This window comes from Pinus tabuliformis, chromosome 2_2 (assembly GCF_031772625.1).
Source record: "Pinus tabuliformis cultivar Carrire ecotype Pingquan chromosome 2_2, CPIR1, whole genome shotgun sequence".
Taxonomy (NCBI): domain Eukaryota; kingdom Viridiplantae; phylum Streptophyta; class Pinopsida; order Pinales; family Pinaceae; genus Pinus; species Pinus tabuliformis.
The window spans coordinates 440328760-440344951 of NC_142300.1; positions in this window are offsets into that span (position 1 = coordinate 440328760).

The following is a 16192-nucleotide window of genomic DNA, read 5'->3' on the forward strand; positions in this document are numbered from 1 at the left end:
TATTTCTCACACTAAATTAGTATTGCGAGGCCTTAAAGAAAACTAAAATCGTGTATTCCCAATTCAACCATGATGCAACTAGATGTGTTGGTATACAGTGAATTCATTTATTTGGTATTCTGGGTGTAAGGGTTTCCATGCCCAAACTTCATTGGTTGCATCCAAAGCGCTAGATTGAAGAATAATTGGTATGACGTCATGTAGAAATGGTAGCATCCAATGGCTATTGATTGAGTGCCATCCAGAAATAGAATGTACTCCTTTGCGAGCACACACATATGTAGAAGTGTATGATTTTGGAGAAGCCTAATCCAACATTGTTCTAGGAGGGTTGGGTCATTCGAAAAAAATTGTACAAATATCTGATATTCTGTTATGTGAGGCATGATCTTCATGCAACAATATGCATATTGCCTTGACAACTTCATGAGCTGCAAGGAGTCTAATTTTCACCTTACATCCAATTTTTTTTACAAATGAAGAGTAATAGATGCCTCTAGATGTTAACGGTGGTGATGCAACCAAAGTTTGGGTCTGTCCTCTTTAGCACACAAAGGAAACCAACTACCCATCGACATCATATACCTCTTAACCATTCACTGGGTCACTACAGTTAAACTTGTAAGTGTAATATTCCCAAATTGAAATTTTCCAATATAGCACTGAGTTTTCTAAGTTTATGAAATTTTTTCGGTGAAGCTTTTAAAGAAAAAGTTAGATGTCAGAGCATTGTATGTGTACTTTCATTGTTTTGGTTCCAAATGAGATAGTACGGGATGGTAACATATCTCTTATAAACATTAAACTAGAAAATACCATGGATATATGCCATGTGTCAATGGAATGATCATTTTTCATTAATGGATTAACTCATAATTATGACAGTAGTCAATAAAATGGCTCATAGTCTAGTAAACAGTTGTTACAGAGCACTAAAATTCAGATTGGAACCTGATTAATACACCAGCAAGTAGACCTCCTTCTAGCAACTATAAAGTCTTCCCCAAGCTTCACCTTATTATCAGCCCCAGTCCCTCAAGCAAAACCCAAACCCGGCTCCCCAAGTAAACTAATATACACAGATTTTTGGAGGTGTACAAACAATAGAGAAATAACTTTGCCTCCTTATATAAATTGGTAGTTGGGTCTCTTTCACAAATATTTTGACTGCCACTCTGGCTTTATGCCCTTAGGGTCATCTAAGGGTTGAGTATAGGAAAAGTTATTATTTATAAAATATAACCCAATCAAGTTCTGAATTTTTCCTACAAACAATGACTGCATGAGGTTCTGATGGTGGGCTATTATTGAGAATATTTTTTGATTGGAAGGATGTGGATATGAACTTAGTATCTGAATTGATTCCATTTCCTGCATGAAAATAAACAAATCGGATTGAATCATTCGGTTTTTGCGATGGTTTTATTTATGGTGAATATTTTGAAACTTGTTAGAAGGATAATGATTTTGATTCTCCTATCTGGTCGAAAAACAAATTTAAGGCCACCTGACTTAGGTTGTGACAGCTGATAATTAAAATAAAACATTGTTGCCAAAGTAGGACTCTTAAAGTAGGCTTGAGGCACTCTAAGAGCCTGCATAAATTAGGTGGAGTTGATCAATTAAGTTCAGGGTGGAGACACTCGAGATCTTCCCTTAAATGACTCCTTATGCAAACTGGTGCTTTGTCAAATAATCATTTCTCATCTCCTGTGGGTATTTTCAAATATTAAACTGGGAAATAAAAATATTTGGGTAAAATAATGGTTTTGGAAAAAGTGTCATTTTGGAAAACTCTCTGCATTAGATTTGATTGAACAGAAAATCCACTTACATAAGAGTAGAAAAAGATTACTTTATGGGAAAATTAAATAGAATCATAGAACAAGTATGGGAAGACCAAATAGAATCATAGATTACTTTATGGGAAAACTATGAAAAAGCATGTATCCTAGCCACACCTAAAACTGGGATCATAACCCCATGTTCCCCTGCTACTAGGCATATAGTACAGAGTTGTTAGACAACTGTCAATGTTGTAATCCATTTTGTGTTTTCATTGATGTCTCTAGTGGTATTGGACTAGTGAGAAATGTTTCAAAAATGTTGATAGATGAGAACTTACTGAAATTGACTTTGTTCAAGATGGAGGAATGTTTGGGAAAAAGTAGGACATCAAATACTCTACCTTGGCTTATTTTAATAATAATGTGTGTATCTTTGTTGATGCAGGATGTTCTTGCTTGGTTTGGAAAATTTTGGCAAAGGTGACTGGAGGAGCATCTCAAGGAATTTTTTATACATAGATAGGAACAGTTCAGTCTACAAATCTGGTACAATGATCTTATCCTTGCAAGTTTGATCCCTTGTTTATGACTGGCAATAATGTTTCCCAAGTAGAATAATGTTCAGAATTTGATGGTTCATCTCCTCCCTTCTGGACAGTGTAAGGAAGGTAATTACTCAACTCGCTTCACTACTGGAACAATGATTTTTCTACAATGACCCAAGCAGCGTAATCTTTTCTAATTTAGAGCGGAATTCTCAATTTTTCTAGGAATTCGAGCCTTCCTTATTAGTGCACTAATTCGACCTCAATTGATTTATTTTAATGCCAAAAAGGGCTTAGCCTCCTTGATGAGACTCGTTGGAAAAATATGTGGAGTAAATATGCTAGAACCTTCGACCTCTTGGAAGAAACAATACTGCCCTAATATTTGCTGATCAATCTGCATGGTGACTACCAAAATTAGTGTTTAAATTTGAGAGAAGGATATCTATTCGACCTCCCTATTTTATCTTCCCTTTGGCATCAAGTCAAGGCACTAAAATTCTTAGCTCTGCTTTCAATTCGTCCTCCTGCATGTTGATGACTCTCAACCCTCTAGAAGATGGATCATGGACTTGATCTGTTTCTTGGACACAAAATTAATTTTAAGACCAATCTATTACTTCGCTCTCCTACCCATTATATTACACTTCTACCAATGGGAGTGAATATTTTTGTCCTTTTAAAAAACATGAGTAAGAGATGTACTTGCTTCACACTTGTAAAACTATGCTTTCTTGACTTGGATTCCAACATAGGAAGTTTTGAGTTTTGATGGTTACAATGATATTGTTTCTTGTCCATTATATTGTGTGGATTTGTGAGTGTAGTGTATATGAAGGTAGCCATGTGATGCATAAGGATAATAATTCACATGTTAGTTTTTGTAAACAGAGAAATGTAATGTTCAAATGGTCAAGAGTATATAACAAGAGTCTGAGACAAAGCAAGCATAGATGCCTGTCTAGCAAGACTTTTTGGGCATGGTTTCAAGCTGATTTTAATAATTTATAACCTCCCAATTGCTTAGAAAGGTACTTTTCTTCAACACACATGGACAATTAGGGACAAATGAAAATAATTATGACAGAGGCTAGTGCCCCAAGTCTCCGCTATTAGCTTTCTGTGGAAATATGTAGTGTTACACAGGGACATACTCCCAAGATTCGGGACATGCTCCTTGCATCCTGAAGACCACAGCCCTCAGGGAAACCTAGCAAAATATTTCGTTATATCTTCTCTTTTTCAAAATATACATGAAATGCACAGTGAAATTTTTTGCTGGTGTGCAGGGACACTTCCCAAAAAGTTTGGCTTGTGGGTGCCCCCTCCTCCAAAGGGGGACATTTGGACAGTCGACATGTTTTTTTCTTTAAAACACAAAAAATTGAGAAAAAGGGGCTAAAAAATCCTAAATCACGTAACCTAACCTAGTGTCTCTACACCATTTCCATCTCCATTTGACATTTACACTTACCATTCAAAATTCTCTTTCAGCTTTCAATTTCTCTTTGCAAAGAGAGTCAAGTTTCCAAGGAAGAAGAAGGTGTTGTTTGTAGTTGAGCCACTAGGAGGAGGCATTAGAAAGCTATAACCAAGCCACCAAACTTATTCATCATTTTGATTTTGACTTTTGCTAGGCCAGCCTTTGCTTAACTGTCAAGAGCCTCAGTTTATGATATTTGACAACTAAGGGTTTATTGTTTAAGTATTTAACATGAAAGGTGAAACCAAGAAGATGGTTATGGTCACTTATATATGGGGTCCCCTATTATAGGGACCCCAACATCCCCCTATCCCCCATGATGCTCTCTAAAATTTGAGGGGTGTCTCCACATGTCCTAAAAGTGAATTTCCTAGCTCGTGCATCCCCACATTCAGAAACTTGGTCGAACATTAGAATTATCAGTGTAAGGTTGCTTCTCATGAGGAAGCACCCCATCTTAGCCCAGGGAAACTAAATAGTTTTAACAAGCACTGGTTTTACTTGTTAAATCCAAATTAAATTTTTTCCTCTTGAGTCCCTTCCTAGTTACAATCATTTAGATATGGGGTCTCCTATGTTAGGGACACTAACATCCCCTTGTCCCCCATGAGGCCCCCTAAAATTTGGGGGGGTTTCTCCATATGACTCTCAAGTGTGTTTCCCAGCTCCTGCATCCCCATGCTCCATAAATTTGGTGGAACATTAGAATTATAAGTGTAAGGATACTTTTCATGAAGAACCATACCCTCTTAGCTTTGGGGAATTGAGGCTTTTTAAACAAGAACTGGTTTTACTTGTTCAAGACAAATTCAACTTTTTCCAGTCCATTCCCTTCCTATAGGTGCACAGACTCATCTGCTAACATTTCTAGCTTAATGCGGATGTTGATTACCTTGCATTCTTGTCATTAGATTGTTGTAGCTCTCTTTTCTCCATGATGTACTCATTGTCACTTGAAGTAATATATGATGCATCTAAAAAAATGCAGGATATTAGATTGTTGTAGCTTTGTTTTCTCCATGACGTACTCATTGTCCCTTCAAGTAATATATGATACATTTAAAAAAATGTAGGATTCCGTTAAATTTTAATTACTTCTCACTTTTAAAAACCTTGAAATAGTGCACTGCAAATTTATATATTAAATACCAAACAAAGATTAATTTATTGAGCACATGATTAAGTGATTAAAAGACTTTCTGTGCTCAGACCTAGGTTTAGAACCCAAAGGATATGTCACACTAATGCTTCCCACAAAGTTAACTTTTGCATCCATGGTCAGTAGAAGTCCAAGTGACATGGATGACCTAAGGATGTAGCATATCTCAATAAATGATGTCACGTCAAGCCTTCTATGGAATTTACACATTAGATACTTCTTGGTCATGGCATTTGAGCCAAAGGAAGAGCCAACAGTTAATAAAGGGCTATTTAGCAACAAAGAAAAAAAATCGTGCCTATGACCAAAATCCCATGAATGGTAATAAGTTAATAAAGCATTAATCTAACCTTTAAATACTTCATTGAAGACTTTTTTAACTCATCCAAAACCAAACCTAACCAGAGTTGTAGCACTAATTAGGGAAAATCCTTGGTTTTCCCTTGCAATATTATCAATTCAAAACCCTAATAGGTTACCAATAGGGTGTTGGTTCAAAACTCAATGGCTAGGTAGATCAAATGTTAAGAAATACACCTTAGTTCAATTCTCATCACAAAACTATATAGGTCTATCCAAAATGACCTAAAAGAATAAAAATAAAAAAATATGCAGGATTCAAAGAAACATTTACAGAGTTTTAATTCAAATTGTTATATTCTCATACCAAACTTCTCTTAATCTATAAAACAATATGATATGTCCCAAAGTATGGCAAGCAACATGTGAATGATGAAACCCCATTAATCAAAGTTCCAAAGCCTCGATGAGGCCACACTGAATCAACTATTCAAAATCCCATCCAATTTGTTCCCTGTACCTGTCCTTGTGGAACTCCCATGTTTTGGATGCTGGAATATTTTTGTTACTGCCATAAGTGGGTATGATATTTTTGTTTAGCAGTTAGAACTTAGAACAAGTTTGAAATAGATTGAGGCTTTTGATGCCCTCATGGTTAGTAATACTGGTGGTTGTCCCTGTAGCTCATAAAAATTAATTATCTACTATTTCAAAACACTGAAATATTCATAGTTCAAGTACGATTTCCTACCAAAAAATGACCCAAAAAACCTATCAGGGTACTAATGGACCATTCTACAATTAATAGTCAGAGTAGCCATTTCTTACAAAGAAATGGCTAGAAAAACTATCATGTTACCATCAGGACATTCATTCACACCAAAGAAATTGATAAAATCATAAAATGCTAAGCCATCAACCAATGCTTGTATTCAGCCCCCCACTTGTATAGACAAAATGTTAAGCCATCCACCATTTTTTATGGCCAACCCCACCTGTATCATGTATAATGTGATTTTTAAAGGAGTCAATATTGGTGCAAGTGTAATGTCCCTCTCCAAATGATCACACCAAGGGAAAAAAAATGATATAAGAAAGAGACTCATGGCATTCTGATGATAAAAGAGAGATGAATCTCACTCTTTAGGCATGCATAATAATTTCCTCATAATGTTTTGGAGAGCTCTTGTGGCTTTCGAGTGTTAAGGGTGAAACATTTAGACTATTGCTCATGAGAGAAGAAAAGACACTTGATGACCTTATATTCTTGTATCCAACTAAAGTCTTTGTTTAAGACTATATAGTTGTATTCAACTAAAATCTCTATATAAGACTATATAATTGTATAATTGTATTCAACTAAAATATTTGTTTCAATCAATGTTGTGTCTTGTGCATCTCTATGGGACCTATATTCATAATATTAATGCCATGTCTCTTATAATTACAGTAGGTGGACAGTTTTACATCCACAAGAACTGGCTACATCTCAAAGGCCTGGAAAAATAATGAAAGCAACTCTGATATCCAATTTTGTTGGCCGGAAGATGGAAATGCATACAATTGGTCCTAGTGATTTTGTTCTAGAATAGGAGAGAGGGTCATGTTTTGAGGCAAATGTAGATAAGAGGGAAGAGCCAGGTATCCATTTCATATTATTTCCAGTTAGTTAATCCTTGACAGTTAAATTCCTTTGATTATGGTGTTCAAATGGTTTCATAGTTTTCCATGCTTAAAAAGTTGGAATTTGACTTAGAATCAATTTAGGAATTAGTTTACTAGAAAATACATAAAATATTGATTATATATATGTTGAACTGGCCTGCCAGACTAGTTTTGTACTAAACCAACCAGTTTGATATGGAACTGATCGCTAAACTAGTGCAAGGGCAAAACCATCCTCTTTCAGTGTCAAACTGGTTGAATTGGTTGGTTTTGGTTCTAGTTTGGTTAGTTTTAAAAACCCTTGTCCTTTGAAATAGATTTGATCACTTTAGGCAATTATCTTGGAATTTTTACATTAAATTTGAGAACTTTGACTAGAGTTGAAATTGACATTTTCCAAGAATTATGTCTTACAATATTTATGTTTGGATTATGTTTCCCTTGTTGGTTATTGGTCTTAGTGTTTAGAAGAGAGGTTGGCCTTGACGTGCAAATGATAATAATACAGAGCCTACATAATACTATAAATTTCAATAGTTTATTTGAGTGTGTTCATAAAAGTTTAATTTGACTTGTTTATCTTATGTTGCAATTCAATTCTTTTCCTTGTCCATCAGAGTTATGAAAATAAAGAAATTTTTCCATACAAGTAGGCAAGAGGATTGCCAAAATTATAGGTATGTAGTTAGTGGTAGACTTGAGAGTGTAAATATCACTACATGTTAAGAAAGCTTACTATAGACATGTTATGTTCTTAACTCTGCAGTGAGGAACCCATTAGCCAAAATAAGTACCTACTTGTTGTGTCTTCGACATGATTTTCCTAAAATAGTCTGCCAACTGTCAATTCATTGATATCCTATTTGGTTGTAAGAATACACCTTGCAATGAAACAAGAAATTCCATTTGGTCTTTACCTCTCCTTGCTCCCACATCTTGCATACCCTTTCATCCCATTCTTCTTTGGGTTATTCACACCTTCTTGTTTCTCATCTCAGCCTATGAGATGTTGACTTTTGTGTAGCATCGGATGTGCTCTAGCTCTGAAATTTTTTGGAGGGGCTATAAAGCATGAGATATCCGAGACCCAGAAATCATTTGGTCAAATTCCATCTGGATTGTATTTTATTAAAATAATAAATATTTTTAATGGGGTTATTATGTCTTAACTTAGGAAAAATAAAATATTAATGGGTATTAATAAAAATATGGGTGGGAAGAATATAAGAGACGAGGATCAAGTCTAATTTAATCTTAGTCGTTGATTAGAGACTTAATCTCAGCCGTTGATTCATCAATAGGAAAAGTATAAGAGGAGTCTTGACGGTCAGTTGGAGATACACCAAGAGAGCATATTGATTAGTCAGTTCAATTTACTGGGGCACGATTTGTTGAGAGAATCGAACCAGTCATCTTTTGCAATGAGAGGGGAAGAAGCAGAGATTTGGATCAGAAGGTAAGTTTTGAGCTAAAAAGTACGTGGCAGAGAAGCAACTTGTGTGACAGGAAGACAACGCAGTGGCCTACGCAGCCTAGGAGGGGCTAACAAAGAGCCTACACAGTCCAAGAGGGGCTCACGCAGTGGCAATGCAAAGTTTCATCTATAGTCCGAGATTTTGTTGGGAATGTGAAGATTTGAGCCAAGAGGGTTGAAAGACAGTCTTCATCCAACAGATCGATCCAACAGATCGGGTGACGCAATCCTCTAGAGGCAGGACACAGACCCACATAGTGATTGCATAGGGATTGCGTAGTATTTTCTGGGAGGGCTCTAGATTGCTCATCGAATCAGTTGGGGCTTAGGGACGAGGTGAACCCTCGTATGTATTTCTTTCTTCCATGATTTCTCTGTAAGGTTTTCCAGTGTGAGAGGTAACCTGTTGTACCCAAATTCTTCTTGCTGAATAATATAAACCCTCTATCTATTGCACCAGTTTTCCCAAGTTGGGTTTTTCCAAGGACGTGTTGTCCAAAAATAAGGGTGTCCCTTGTGTGTGTGTCTCAATTATTGCTTCATCTTATGGTCCATATATCAATGCAGGTTGCAGTAGTGTTTACATCAATGTTTATGTAATTAAATAACTTTTTGAATGAAATAACAAGTAGGAGATGTTAAACCGATCACTGCCATAGGATTTATGTTTCTAGATTCAGAAATTTTCACATGAGGGTTCATTCTTAGCTGAACAATGAGCTATGATCTGTCCTTTTCATCCAGGGATACTATGTTTCAGGTAGTCTTGGGCCTTGATATTTTCATTTGTGTTGAAGTGGTCTATATGATATTGCTAATTCCTCTTGATCTATCTCTTTCATGTACTTTGGTATCTTGATGTAATGTTACTAAATTCCAATGTCGATTCTCTTTTTGTAGGATGAAAAGTATTGGCAATTGATTCCCCCATTACCATCACATGCCTAAGGAAGAGAGCATCTTGGGCCATGTTATGGCAGTCTTATTCATGGGAAGCATCTTCAGGACATTGTGATTACTAGTTAGATTCATTATCCAATATATTTTTCCCATCCCCAGCTGAACTATCTTATAATACAAATTGTAATTTTGTTTATGAAATTGGGATGTGATCTTCTTGTAATTTTTCATAAAGAGTCATGATGTTGCCATTCATTTTCTTATAGGTAAACCTTTATGATTCATATTGATTTTTTTGTAACTTGGTTTAACCGATAATTGTGTAGTATTCAAAACCTATGTTGTTAATGTTGCTCAAATGAGAGAATAATTATTTCCTAGAGGGAGGATAAATCAAATTGTAAGGATTCATGCAACTACTACAAAACTATCTATAGTGAGTATTTACCTACACAAATTTATTTCGAGACATCCTCTTTATCAAGCCCACTATCTTTTCTCCCTGGAGGGTGATGATAAGATAAGTTTAATAATGTCCAACAAACGACATTATCTTATCTTATCTATTCCCCATAGTAGAGTGCCTTTTGGCCTTGAGAAGGAGTGAGAGGGCACTAGATCAATGGTGTTCATATTAGATAAATTATACATAAGTAGTGGCACTCAGTTTATACCTTCACCCTATATTATATTTGGTAGTGAGGAGTATAACTATCAGGGATGATGGTTGGTGAATTAAGCACTTCATATGATATAAATTTTTAAATATGATAACCTATGACTAGCTCAACCATCCATAACTTAATTCAATAACATGACCAACAATTACAAGATGTTAACTCTAAAATTTACAAGTTCAATAATTTACATGTACTTGCACTAATTTGGGAATGTTCCATTTTAGTTAGAGGTGTCTTTTGGAATCCTAGTGAGCTCAGAGTATGAGCAGAGCCCTTCTAGATTTTATCCCATTTTAAGAAATTGAAGGATAGTAAGTCCTTTGCTCTGGGTGCCCTTCTTTGTTGTTTACAGTAGTTACTAGTCATAATATGAGCAGATCCTCTTAGTGGACAACTCCTTTGCATAATTTTTATTTGGAGGACTTTAAATGGTTGGTCGTAGGTCTGTTGCATATGTTGTGATATGAAATAGAGCCCTTTATGTTGCCTCTAAGATTTCTAATAATGGCTAAAATAGCAGCATAAAGGGTTACAAAGATCTTCATCTAATAATTACATAGATCTTTGTTTCATTTTTTTAGATTTGTGATAAAAAAGGCATAGTGAAACTTTTCAGATTACCATATTTATTAGATTTACACAAAACTAATTTATTAACCTCACAATGCTTTGAATGTATCATCATTATTGAATCCAATTTTATATCCTTGGTTCTTGTGTTGTTTTCTAAATATTTGAATATTACGATGTGTAAGGGAAATCATGGTAGTTATTTGGAGGCCAAGATCCAACTAACCAATTACTATGTTAGTAAGAGGTTAGTTTTATCTTGACCCTAAGCATCACGACATATTGGGTTAGGTTACCCACCCACATGTATGGGTAACCATAGAAGAATGTTTTCTTCTATGATGCAATTTTTTAGCCAACTTTCATACATTATTTATTGTATGTTGTTTTTTATTTCCTTTTATTTTCACAGGTTATTTACAACTTGAGCTTTTTGGCATGTAACTTAGTTAGCATGATTGTGCCTAAGTTTTTCCTGAAGGTTGAATACTAAGTCCTAAGGTGTTATTTTCTATGGTGACATTTTATGTCCTTTGTTTATACAGGTCATCTCGCCACATAGTGGCCACTATCACCTAACAGAAGAAAACTTGTTTGAGTTTCTTTATTTTCTGGAGAAAAATGACATTGCAATTGTTGATGTTGAGGTATATGTCATATAAATTACTTATAGTCTACTTTATTTTATATTTCAGTGTTTGTCTTTCATGTCTTATATTTTACATTATATCTTCATTCATTTTCAGAAGAGGAACTCAGTGTTGATGGTAACATGTAGGAATTGAAAAAAGAGGAGAACAATAACACTGAAGTCACAAATGCAAAAAGATAAACAAGAGAACCGGTCTAGCCCTTAAAGCTAATATCCCACATGAGACACACATATACAAGTTGATGGGCAAGTCTTTAGAGTTGGTGAATTCACCTACATTTCCTTGGCAACACAATGTTAATGTTTTGAAGTGATGAAATAATATTTCATGTTTAAATTGTAGTCCAACCAATATTAAGTTGGAAACCCATATTATACTAGACATTTTATATAATATTTTTATGTAGTTAAATTATTTATTGTTGCACTTGATATTATTTAGTTTTTTAATTAACATATGTAAATTTGTGTTTTCATATTAGATGAATATGCACATTGTATGACATTTTTTTTAATTTATTCGCAAAATCATACTAATTAATTTATGTTGATTAATAATGAACACATAAAATCAATCTAAAACTAGTAAATTAGTAGTTTATATTGATTAATGATGAACACAAATAAAATGAATATAAGACTAAATTAGTTGTTTATAATGATTATTAATGAAAGTAATTGAAATGAATATAAACTACTAACTCAGTCATTTATAATAATGAATATGAAACTACCAAAAAATGATAAATGACTACTACAAATGATAAATTTGTGATTACAAATGACAACTAAATTTTGCATATATACGACTATTAGTAGCTAATTTACAGTATCTTATAACATGACCGAAATTTAGTCATATCTCTTTGGTCATTAATTAGTTTCAAACGATGATTAAAATTTGCATAAATATGACTATTAGTAGCTAATTTATAGTATCTTATAACACGACCAACATTTTGGTCATATTTATTTAGTCATTAATTGGTTTTCTCAGGTGATCATATAGTAATATATTTTGTTGTATATTTGGTCATTAATTGTGGCAATTAATGACTAAATCAATGACCAAATTTATGACTAAATATACTACTAGACAATAAAATTGAGACAACCAATTAATGACTAAGCTAAAAATGACTAAAAGTTGGTCGCGTTATAAGATACTGTAAATTAGCTACTATTGGTCATCGACTGAAAAATGGTCGTTTATATGCAAATTTTGGTCATTTTTTTAGTAACTAATTAGCCATTTTTTACTAGGGCTCGTAGGGCCAAGAAATAGGCTTCTCTTCAGTTTTTGAGAGCTAGTGGTCATCTTTTCATCACACTCAAATTTATAATATATGTATAAATAAAGAAATAATATACATTCAAATCATATGCAAGTGAGTGGACTAGGAATTGTAACAAAAAATTATAGAAAAGGTATAAATATAAAGAAAATATAACCAATCATGTCCATTTGATTCAACATTCATGAGCTAAGCACCATTGAAGCAAGATAATAGATAGAGACAAAATAATAATTGTCCAGACATTGAGAGAGCTACAGAATAATTTGATTCATGGAAATCATAAAAGGAATAGGAAAACATTAAAAATATTTATATTGCTTTAAATAAGTCTCAAAATCACAAATGAATAGCTTTCATTAAGGTGGTCTCTTTGCAAGAATAAAAAAAAAATTATAATTTTAAAGTCTTAGAAATGTTAGGTGCCTAAAGCACTCTTCAAAATCCTGACACCTAATGTTGTAAAAGTAATTGCATTCATCCCATAAGGCGACTAGTATTGGGCTCCTATGGACCAGTAAATATTTAAGATTGCTAAAGAAAAATAAAGTTCTACAGTTCACGATAAGCTTAAATGATGTGAAGAAATAATAAAGAAATTTAGATGATCAAATAATGGGAAGAAAGAGGGGAAATGCTTCAAAGGATTTTTCTACTCACAAAAATGATGTCAAGGGAATTTATTTTGTGTTGAAGAAGATGCTCCATTATATGGCTTGAGAGATGTTGTTAATCTAACTATTTGAAAATTTTTGCAGACTAACAATATCTTTCAGTTATTTCTTTGGCAATTCTTAAATATATTCTATCATTTGAGGAACCGTTATGTCCTACTTAACATGTAAGTCGAATATTTCCTCGTCAGTACTTCAGATATATTCTGGCAACTGTGTTGTTCTAGCTAACTAGTTTTCATTATAATTTACAAATGTAACTAACCATTGTTTAATGCATCTACTGATAAATTGGTGAGGTTGTCTAATTTCTAATCCAATGAAGTCTTTATAATCTATATCTCTTCATGTAAAATATATTTAGAGATAAGCATAAAGTTTATAATCATGGAAGGGCCATTAACGTCATCAACAACTTGAATGGCTTTGAAATAGGCATTTCTCCTTTTACTATCAACATTTGTGCAATCAACAATAGCCTACTCTAACATATTAAATATAAGAGACCAACTAGCTTTCATATGCTTTAGTCTTTTATTCCCTAGGAGGCTATGTTGTGTGCTTTGGAACTCACTAAGAAATATAATATTGTTCACGAAGGTTGGAAATTCATTATTAATGAACTGTCAATTCATTGATATCCTATTTGGTTCTTAAGAATACACCTTGCAATGAAACAAGAAATTCCAATTGGTCTTTACCTCTCCTGCTCCCACATCTTGCATACCCTTTCATCCCATTCTTCTTTGGGTTATTCACACCTTCTTTGTTTCTCATCTCAGCCTATGAGATGTTGACTTTTGATGTAGCATCGGATGTGCTCTAGCTCTGAAATTTTTTGAGGGCTATAAAGCATGAGATATCCGAGACCCAGAAATCATTTGGTCAAATTCCATCTGGATTGTATTTTATAAAATAATAAATATTTTTAATGGGGTTATTATGTCTTAACTTAGGAAAAATAAAATATTAATGGGTATTAATAAAAATATGGGTGGGAAGAATAAAGAGACGAGGATCAAGTCTAATTTAATCTTAGTCGTTGATTAGAGACTTAATCTCATCCGTTGATTCATCAATAGGAAAAGTATAAGAGGAGTCTTGACGGTCAGTTGGAGATACACCTAGAAAGAGCATATTGATTAGTCAGTTCAATTTACTGGGGCACGATTTGTTGAGAGAATCGAACCAGTCATCTTTTGCAATGAGAGGGGAAGAAGCAGAGATTTGGATCAGAAGGTAAGTTTTGAGCTAAAAAGTACGTGGCAGAGAAGCAACTTGTGTGACAGGAAGAAAACGAAGTGGCCTACGCAGCCTAGAGGGGCTAACAAAGAGCCTACACAGTCCAAGAGGGGCTCACGCAGTGGCAATGCAAAGTTTCATCTATAGTCCGAGATTTTGTTGGGAATGTGAAGATTTGAGCCAAGAGGGTTGAAAGACAGTCTTCATACAACAGATCGATCCAACAGATCGGGTGACGCAATCCTCTAGAGGCAGGACACAGACCCACATAGTGATTGCATAGGGATTGCGTAGTATTTTCTGGGAGGGCTCTAGATTGCTCATCGAATCAGTTGGGGCTTAGGGACGAGGTGAACCCTCGTATGTATTTCTTTCTTCCATGATTTCTCTGTAGGTTTTCCAGTGTGAGAGGTAACCTGTTGTACCCAAATTCTTCTTGCTGAATAATATAAACCCTCTATCTATTGCACCAGTTTTCCCAAGTTGGGTTTTTCCAAGGACGTGTTGTCCAAAAATAAGGGTGTCCTTGTGTGTGTGTCTCAATTATTGCTTCATCTTATGGTCCATATATCAATGCAGGTTGCAGTAGTGTTTACATCAATGTTTATTTAATTAAATAACTTTTTGAATGAAATAACAAGTAGGAGATGTTAAACCGATCACTACCATAGGATTTATGTTTCTAGATTCAGAAATTTTCACATGAGGGTTCATTCTTAGCTGAACAATGAGCTATGATCTGTCCTTTTCATCCAGGATACTATGTTTCAGTAGTCTTGGGCCTTGATATTTTCATTTGTGTTGAAGTTGTCTATATGATATTGCTAATTCCTCTTGATCTATCTCTTTCATGTACTTTGGTATCTTGATGTAATGTTACTAAATTCCAATGTCGATTCTCTTTTTGTAGGATGAAAGTATTGGCAATTGATTCCCCCATTACCATCACATGCCTAAGGAAGAGAGCATCTTGGGCCATGTTATGGCAGTCTTATTCATGGGAAGCATCTTCAGGACATTGTGATTACTAGTTAGATTCATTATCCAATATATTTTTCCCATCCCAGCTGAACTATATTATAATACAAATTGTAATTTTGTTTATGAAATTGGGATGTGATCTTCTTGTACTTTTTCATAAAGAGCCATGATGTTGCCATTCATTTTCTTATATTTAAACCTTTATGATTCATATTTATTTTTTTGTAACTTGGTTTAACCGATAATTGTATAGTCTTCAAAATCTATGTTTTTAATGTTGCTCAAATGAGAGAATAATTATTTCCTAGAGAAGGATAAATCAAATTGTAAGGATTCATGAAACTACTACAAAACTATCTATAGTGAGTATTTACTTACACAAATTTATTTCGAGACATCCTCTTTATCAAGCCCACTATCTTTTCTCCCTGAAGGGTGATGATTAGATAAGTTTAATAATGTCCAACAAACGACATTATCTTATCTTATCTATTCCCCATAGTAGATGGCCTTTTGGCCTTGAGAAGGAGTGAGAGGGCACTAGGTCAATGGTGTTCATATTAGATAAATTATACATAAGTAGTGGCACTCAGTTTATAACTTCACCATATATTATATTTGGTGGTGAGGAGTATAACTATCAGGGATGATGGTTGGTGAATTAAGAACTTCATATGATATAAATTTTTAAATATGATAACCTATGACTAGCTCAACCATCCATAACTTAATTCAATAACGTGACCAACAATTACAAGATGTTAACTCTAAAATTTGCAAGTTCA